Source organism: Bison bison, unplaced genomic scaffold, assembly GCF_000754665.1.
Source record: "Bison bison bison isolate TAMUID 2011002044 unplaced genomic scaffold, Bison_UMD1.0 scf7180017864490, whole genome shotgun sequence".
Lineage (NCBI taxonomy): Eukaryota > Metazoa > Chordata > Mammalia > Artiodactyla > Bovidae > Bison > Bison bison.
In genome coordinates, this window is record NW_011495049.1 from 6,557,968 (window position 1) to 6,566,522 (window position 8,555).

The 8,555-nt window shown below is 40.0% G+C and overlaps 1 protein-coding gene across 5 annotated transcripts in view; it reads left to right on the forward strand.

The window, feature by feature from the left end:
- ZFYVE16 (zinc finger, FYVE domain containing 16) overlaps window positions 1-8,555 on the forward strand; it is a 51,784-nt gene continuing 43,229 nt past the window's right edge. The window contains exons 1-2 of one of the 5 annotated variants that reach the window (XM_010863359.1): window positions 47-303; window positions 853-919. The gene's annotated coding sequence lies outside the window, so the exon portion shown is untranslated. Of the gene's footprint in view, window positions 24-46; window positions 304-852; window positions 920-3,050; window positions 3,175-8,555 lie in introns of those variants that run through there. The other 4 variants (XM_010863357.1, XM_010863358.1, XM_010863360.1 and 1 more) reach the window with 4 other exon arrangements.

Here is an 8,555-nt window from a genome sequence, read left to right on the forward strand (position 1 = left end):
CAGAGCCTCCTCAGGCATTTCCGGTAAGAAGCCCGGGGCCCGGGGCTTAGACCCCTGCATCGCAGAGCGCAGGCGCCTTGCGATACTGGAGGCCGCGGACGCCGAAGGAGGGGGCGTGCGAGTCAGAGGAAAGCCTCTTCTGCGCCTGCGCTTTGTGTTTTTCCCCGGTCGCGGAGGATAGGGTTTGGAAACAAACCTTGAGCCGACGTCTAGTACTCCCTGGACTCCCGGCCGGGGTCGCCCTTCACTCCTCCGCGCGGCGTCTCCGTAGGTCATCAGAGAGCTCCGCAGGGGTGTGGGGAGGTAAGAGTTCCCTGTTACAGGCCTCTTGGCTTCTCCTCACCCGCGTTGCCCTCACGGAGGGGGCGGGGTGGCCGCTGGTCGCGCTGCGCTAGGCGCTGGGTCTGGCCCTTCTGCGCCTCCAGGGGCCGAGCCTTGGGGCCCCAGGAACCATTCCTTTTCCGAGCCCCCTGAAACTGGCTGGGAAATCAGCACTCTCAAACCCAGCGGCCCCCTCAGTAAAGCCTGGAGGGCCGGACCAGGCTAGGGTGGCAATCACGGCGACTGTTTGCCGGGTCCCACCCACTTGGGCCGCCCGGAGTGCTCGGCGCTGCCCCGGGGAGCGACCCCCTGGGGCCGCGGCGGGTGGAGGGAGAAGCGCCCCTCGTACCCCTGGGCCGCCTGTCCGGCCGGGGCTGGGGTACAGCGCATCCCGGAGGGGCTGCCGCTCCCCGGAAGAGAGTGGCAGCCTCTACGCCGAAAGGACTCGGCCCCCGCAGACCGATCTGTCATCGCCGCCCGAGCTCTAGCGAAGCCTGTTCCCGCACCCAGGCATTTTTCTCGTCGTTTTAGACCCGAAGGACGCGGTGGTGTTCCTCCCGTCTACGTTTTCTTTTGTACCTTTGAAAATTTATAAAAGGTGATCTAACTTTTAAAGTGTTAACTTCATTTGTACTACTGTGATTGCCTATTATTATATTCCAGACTGAGGGTGCCCCCACATTTGATAACTATTTTTTTCTTTGACAAAATAGGCAGCTTGTTGATCGAATTAGGTTCCTTAATTTATTGTTTTGAGCTTGTCTTTTGAATTGGCAGAAGTTCAGTGGTTTGATTTAGTAGAACTAATTTTTCACCTAATTTCTTTCCTTTTTTTCTCCCCCGGATATTAAACTGCATGTTTGGTGTAAAATTTTTTTTTAATATTAAAATAAAGGAAAAGGGGAAATAATCAACTATGATTCCACAGTTAAAGGTAATCAACAATAGTTAATTTTGACTTTTTACTTGAGTCTTTTCCCCATGGCATTTTCTTAATGAAGATGATGAGATTTTCTATACAGTTGGATTACCCACTTTTCCTGCTTAAAATTATATTTTGAGCATTTCCCCATATTTAAAAAAAACTTCATAAATATAACTATGATTTTGATTACAAAATCATAACTGATAACATGAACCAACTGTCTTATGAAATGGTTATATTACAGGTAAAACTGAATTCCCTGTTAACTATCATCCCCTAGTATGCTAGATAATATGAAAGTATCACAATTTATTTAATCCAGTGGGTCTCAGGTTCCCTTTCTACTCTTAAAAATTATTGAGGAGTAATAGAGTTTTTGTTTTTCTAATGAAGAATATATACTACTTTAGAAATTGAAACTGAAAATTAATCTTTTTATTTATTCATTTAAAATTAACAAGAAACCAGTTAACTATATATTAATAATATATGTTTAAAATAGCTAAAGTATTTTTTTTAATATTGGTGGTTTTTTTTTTTTTTTTTACATTTTTTGTAAATCACTTTAACATCTGGTATTATAGGAGACAAGTAGAATCTCATTTGGTGTGCTACCTTATTTAAGCTGAAGCGTATTAAGAAAATCCATCCTTGCACAGATAAATATTTGGACAGGAAAGCCCTCACCCTGACAAAAGATTTGGTTTTTAGGGGCCCTCAGACCACAGTTTGAAAAAGCTGATTTAATCGTTCTCATATCGATGAGCTGTTAGGTTCTTTGCAGTTTTCACTATTACAAACACTGCAACATTGAAAGTTCTTTGTGATGTATTCTTGAGCATAGTACTAGTGTTTCTCTAGACATAGAATTGCTAGGTCATAGAGTATGTACCTAAAAAGTCTTGACAGACATAAACATCACTTTTGATGTCTACATAACTTTTTATGTCCTAATGTTGGTGTCTAGATTGTTTTAATTAATGATCTGGCATAATATCTTTGCATAGTTTTAGTCGTTTTGAATTATTTTCTTGAATTTATGGAATGAGAATTATTAGATCAAATCTTAGGAATCTTTCTTAAGTCTTTTGGTATGTTCCCCTGACTGAGTATACCGGTTTACTTCTTATCATCAGGGTCTGTGATGCTCTTTTTATCAGACCCTTACCAACCATGTGTGCTTTTATTAATAGAAAGATTGTATTCTGATTTAGTAGGCAGCCAAAGGTATGTATTTTAATTCGTGTTACTTTGATAGTGTGGACTGTACACTGAATTTTTTTTCATAATTTTACTAGTTGTTCATATTTTTTGCCTGTTTATGGTCCAGTGTCCAAGTGTTTTTCTAAAAGATTTGTAGTATCTTTTTATATTATAAGGATACATGCTATCATTTTTTGAAGGAAAGGAACAAAATTAACTTTTTTCCTATTTATAGTAGTATATTTTTGTTAAAAAATACTATAAGGACATACAGATATGAAAAGCTTACATAATCTCAGACACCATTATTAATAGTTTGGTCTTTGCTCCTCTGTATTTTTTTTTCGTTGTGCCTTTGCTAATACTATCATTTTTTTTTTTTTTTTACAACTTATTTGTAAAAATGAGTTTGTACTATGCATGAGGTTTTATAATTTGGTTTTTTCTTTTTTTTGTCTTTTAACATTATATATTGGATATTTTTCTATAGAAGTACATAGAACTCTGGGCAAAGTTCTTTCAGAGTGGCTTTAGGAACACCAGCTGTGACCTTTAGTTATCTGATGTCAGGCTCCTGTCGTCTTCTGTATTCTCTTCCTAGGTGATTTCATCTGTTAACAGCTATGTGCTGCCAATTTCCAAATCTTTATCTCAGACCTCTCTCCTGCATTCCAGATCCTTACATTCAACTACCCATTGGACATCTCCCCCAGGACAGTCTCAAGGTACTTCAAACACCAGTCTAAACGTAAACTCTTGTTTTCCTTTAGTCCCGTTCCTCTTTGTATTGCCCGTTATGGTCAGTGGTACTGCCGGCCACCTAACTGATCTTACAGTTCAGAGGTTAAAGCGTCTGCCTGCAATGTGGGAGACCTGGGTTTGATCCCTGGGTTGCAAAGATCCCCTGGAGAAGGAAATGGCAACCCACTCCAGTATTCTTGCCTGGAGAATCCCATGGATGGAGGAGCCTGGTGGGCTACAGTCCATGGGCTCACAAAGAGTCAGACATGACTGAGCACTTCACTGCGGGCCACCTACTCATTGTGATGGCAACCTAGCTAATCCTAGCTTTCTCCCTTATTTTCACTCTCCAAAAGTCACCATTCTTTAGCCACTTGTATATCTGTTTCCTTTCTGTCTAATCTGTCCCAGTTCAGACTCTCATCATCTCTCACTTGAACCATTTCAGGAGCCTCCTTACTGTTGTTTTTTTGTTTTCTGACAAATCTTCCACGTTGTTGCCAATTTGGTTTCACTCATGAAGAGATTTTTAAAAATCATTTTTGTAAAACTAAATACTGTAAGTACTTGTTTGTAAAACTATGTGTACGTAAATAACCAAGTGAGTAAAGATCCTACTTACAACAGGTTATTATGCACATGTAAATAAAATTCCTTAGAATAGGCAGTATATCTTGTATGTCTTTTGTGTCTTCTCTACAAGGTGGATTACTGGCACAATAAATTTGATTGAAATGGGAAGTATGTGCAGTTTAATAAGATTTCATGTCAAAAGATTTCAGTATCACACTTCCTTCGTGGCTCAAATGGTAAAGAATCTGCCTGCAGTGCAGGAGACCAGGGTTTGATCCCTGGGTCGGGAAGATCCCCTGGAGAAGGGAATGACAACCCACTCTGGTATTTTGTCTGGAGAAGTCTATGGACCGAGGAGCCTGGTGGGATACAGTCCATGGAGTGGCAAAGAGTTGGACATGACTGAGCAACTAAGCACACACCCATCATACCTTTTATAAATTATTAGATTATGATTTAATTATCCTACTTTTTGGGTATCTTTTAGGTGCCTTAAAGAACATAGTGCTTAGTAGTATTGCTACTTAGAAATACTTTGTAAGTAGAAATTCCTTATTAAGTATTACTTAATAAATTCTGTATTCTTTAAGAAAAATTATCTGGCCTTTTCTAATGAGAATTGTTTCTTTCAGTTCTGCACTTTATTTTTTTTTAATACATTTTGTATTCAGAGTTCCTTCATTACTTTTTGCTATGTTTATTTTTAATGTAATATTTATCAAAAGGCTACCTGTACATAATTTAAAAAGTCAAATAATACTACAAGACTTATAATGAAAAGCAGCCCTCTGCTCTCATCCTCTCCCGTAAATCCTACTCTGCAGAAACAAAAGCAGAAGCAACTTTTCTAAGTGTTCCTCAGCGGAATCACAAACACAGAAAATAATTTGACTGTTTTCTCAGTTCCCCCAAGGGTGATTTATAACTACAATTGACCCTTGAACAACCCAAGTTTGAACTGCAGGTCCACTTATTCATGGACCTTGAGTTTTTTCAGTAGTAAATAAATACTACATACTACATGATCCTGCTTGGTTGAATCCATGGATACAGAGCAATTTCAGACACTGAGGAACTGTGGATATGGAGGGCCAACTGTAAGTTATACACAACTTCATGAAGAGTCAGCTCCTGTAGCCCACTGTTAAAGGGTCAACTGCAGTAACACTTCAGATGCATAGGAGAGATGTTAATTCATTACATAGAGTGGATGCCTCAGGCATTAAGGAATAATTATCTCACAGAACCTTTATCGAGAAATGTTGCCCCACAGTCAGCAATTCAACTCTTTTCACCTCTAGGTTTTTAAATAACATGCTTTCTTATACAGCTCTCTCTCTCCCCTACTCCCATCCTACCACAAAGTAAACAAACAAATAAGTTTTAGATATTATTTACCAACTTCCTATTACAGAAGATGGGAGTTTAGTTTTGTTATACCAACTCCACATTTAAACACCGCACTTCTCTCCTTTATGTTTGCATATTATATGTTAATTTTTAGGGGCTTCCCAGGTGGCTCAATGGTAAAGAATCTGCCTGGCAATGCAGGAGACAAGGAGTTGCAGGTTCCATCCCTGGGTTGGGATGATCCCTTGGAGGAGGACATGGCAACCCACTCCAGTATTCTTGCCTGAAAAATCCAGTGGACAGAGGAGCCTCCTGCTGCTGCTGCTAAGTCGCTTCAGTCGTGTCCGACTCTGTGCGACCCCAGAGATGGCAGCCCACCAGGGAGGAGCCTAGCGGGCTACAATCCAAAGGGTCCCAAAGAGTTGGACACGACTGAGCACACAGCACACATCATTTAGCCATGTAAATATTTTGTACAGCTGAGCTAGGTAGTGTATTATAATGATATGTTCTTATATAATTTTGTGTTTTTCCTATAGTTAAAATTATCTTGGTTTTTAAATATATCTTTTTTTATCTTTAATATGTTAACAAACTTTCAGACAAGACGTAAATCTTTGGTAGATTCACACATGTTGGATAATCTGTTTGTTTACAGCATCTCTCCTGTCACCCTGCCTCCATCTTGATGGGTAGCTCTCTAGGCCTGTTGCACAGCTGTCTTCCTGAAGTGACCTTTTATGGTCATTTGTGAATTTCTTTTGTCTCTCCCCTGTGGTGGACAGCTTGTTTCCAGGATGTCAGGTCTTTCTTCCTTGGTGTCTGTTACCTTCATGTTGGCAAAGTACATTTTCTAGTAGTTGCTGAAAAAGACCGAGTGGGAAGCACATTTTGACATACCTCCTTCATTGTGTGTGTGCACCATATGTGCACATGCATTTCCTTACTTTCTGGCATTATAAGATACTCCATGCTCTTGTATATTTCCTGTCCCAGTCTTAGCGTCAGCCATTTCTGCAAGGAACCTTGGTTCCTTTTGTTGAAGAAACACACAGGCACTAGTGTGTTTGTTGCCACTAGGATTGTCTTGCTTTTAGGCCCTTTTAGCTGATGGAGCAAGAGATAAATGGGTTTATGATAATATCTATAAATATTTCAAGTAAAAAATTATTACAAATGTGTAACCACCTGTGTCCATATTAAGGTGAACATGAAGTTATTCTGATGTCTCCAACTCAAATTTGTTATCATATGGATCATATTCTAGCTCTTCCCCTTATCTATAACCTTTCCTTCTAAAAGTGGGAGACCTTGCTCCCACCATCAGCCATCCATTTATTTAATTTCATTTCTAGCCTATGTGTATGGTGGTTTCAGAATTAACCCATACCCCCATGAGAAACAGTTTTATCAACTAGAGCAGCGGTTCCCAACCTCTGGGTGGTTTGCCCCAGGGACCAGTTTTATGGAAGACAAGTGTTCCATGGACCGGGCTGGGGAGGGTGCTTTCAGGATGATTCGAGTGCATTACATTTATTCTGTGTTTTATTATTATTATATCAGCTCTACCCCAGAGGCATTAGATCCTGGAGGTTGGGAATCCCTGAACTAGAGTATAATGCTTGTGTTGCTTTTAGACTCCACTCATTTCCCAAGGTAGAACTTTTATTTTTCCACCCTTTTCAGCATAGTTGTTTTATATATTCATAATGCATTTAGACCTTTTTTTTTTTTTTTCCAAATTCTGCATTCCATCTGAGTTCTCCAGCCTTCTAAATATTTTTTAAATTTGCATACATTGAGATTGTTCTTTGTGTTACGAAGTTGTATGGGTATTAAACACTTAATGTTTTGTATTCACTATTATAGTATTATAGAGAATAATTTCACCACTCTAAAAAATCCACTTTGCTTTACCTGTTCAGTCCTCCCCTAGTCCAAAGCACTGGTTATCACTGATGTATTTACTGTCTTTCTAGTTTTACCCTTTCCAGTATATCATAAAATTAGAAACCTATAGTAGTACATAGATGTTTTTTAGACTGACTTCTTTTACTTAGCAATACCCATTTAAAATTCATCCATCTTTTTGTGTATTGATAGTATGTTTCTTCATATCACTGAATAATATTCCATTACAGGGACGTACCAAGGTTTATTTATCCACTCATTGAGGGACATCGTGGATGCTTCCACATTTTGGCGGTTATGAATAACATTGCTATAAACTTTCACATCTAAGTGCTTGTGTGGACATAAACCTTTAAATCAGTTGGGTAAATACCTAGTATTACCACTGCTGGACCATATGCTAAGACCATATTTAGTTTTAGAAGAGACCGCCAAGGTGTCTTCCAAGGTGACTGCACATGTTGCATTCCTAAATGAAAGTTCTTGCTGCTTGGCATCCTTGGGGCATTTGGTATTGTCAGGTTTTTTTTGAAATTCAGCCATTGTGAGAGATACAAAATGATATCGTATTATTTTAATCTGTAGTTCTCTAAAGATAAATGATGTTCAGCGTTTTATCATATCTTTGTTTCAAAATTTTATATCTTGTTTTAAATTAAAAACTAACGTCATTTCTACTTTGGCTGTGCTGGGTCTTCACTTGCTGTGCAGGCTTTTCTCTACTTACAGTGAGCAGGGGCTCTTTTTTGTGGCGCATGGGCTTCTCGTTGCAGTGGCTTCTCTTATTTCAAAGTACGGCCCCCAGGGCATGTGGGCTTCAGTAGTTGTGGTGTGTGGGCTCAGTATTTGTGGTTCCTGGGCTCTAGAACATACACTCCATGGTTGTAGCACAGACTTAGTTGCTCCATGGCATGTAGGTCTTCCCAGACCAGGGGTCAAACGTGTGTCTCCTGCACTGGCAGGTAGATTCTTTACCACTGAGCCTCCAGAGAAGCCTTTTAACTTTTATTTTATATTGGAGTACAGTTGATTAGTCAGGTGGGCCTTAGAAAGCATCACTACGAACAAAAGCTAGTGGAGGTGATGGAATTCCAGTTGAGCTATTTCAAATCCTGAAAGATGGTGCTGTGAAAGTGCTACACTCAATATGCCAGCAAATTTGGAAAACTCAGCAGTGGCCACAGCACTGGAAAAGGTCAGTTTTCATTCCAATCCCCAAAAAAGGCAACGCCAAAGAATGCTCAAAACTAACGCACAATTGCACTCATCTCACACGCTAGTAAAGTAATGCTCAAAATTCTCCAAGCTAGGCTTCAACAGGACGTGAATCGTGAACTTCAAGATGTTCAAGCTAGTTTTGGAAAAGGCAGAGGAACCAGAGATCAAATTGCCAACATCCGCTGGATCATGGAAAAAGCAAGAGAGTTCCAGAAAAACATCTATTTCTGCTTTATTGACTATGCCAAAGCCTTTGACTGTGTGGATCACAATAAACTGTGGAAAATTCTGAAAGAGATGGGAATACCAGACC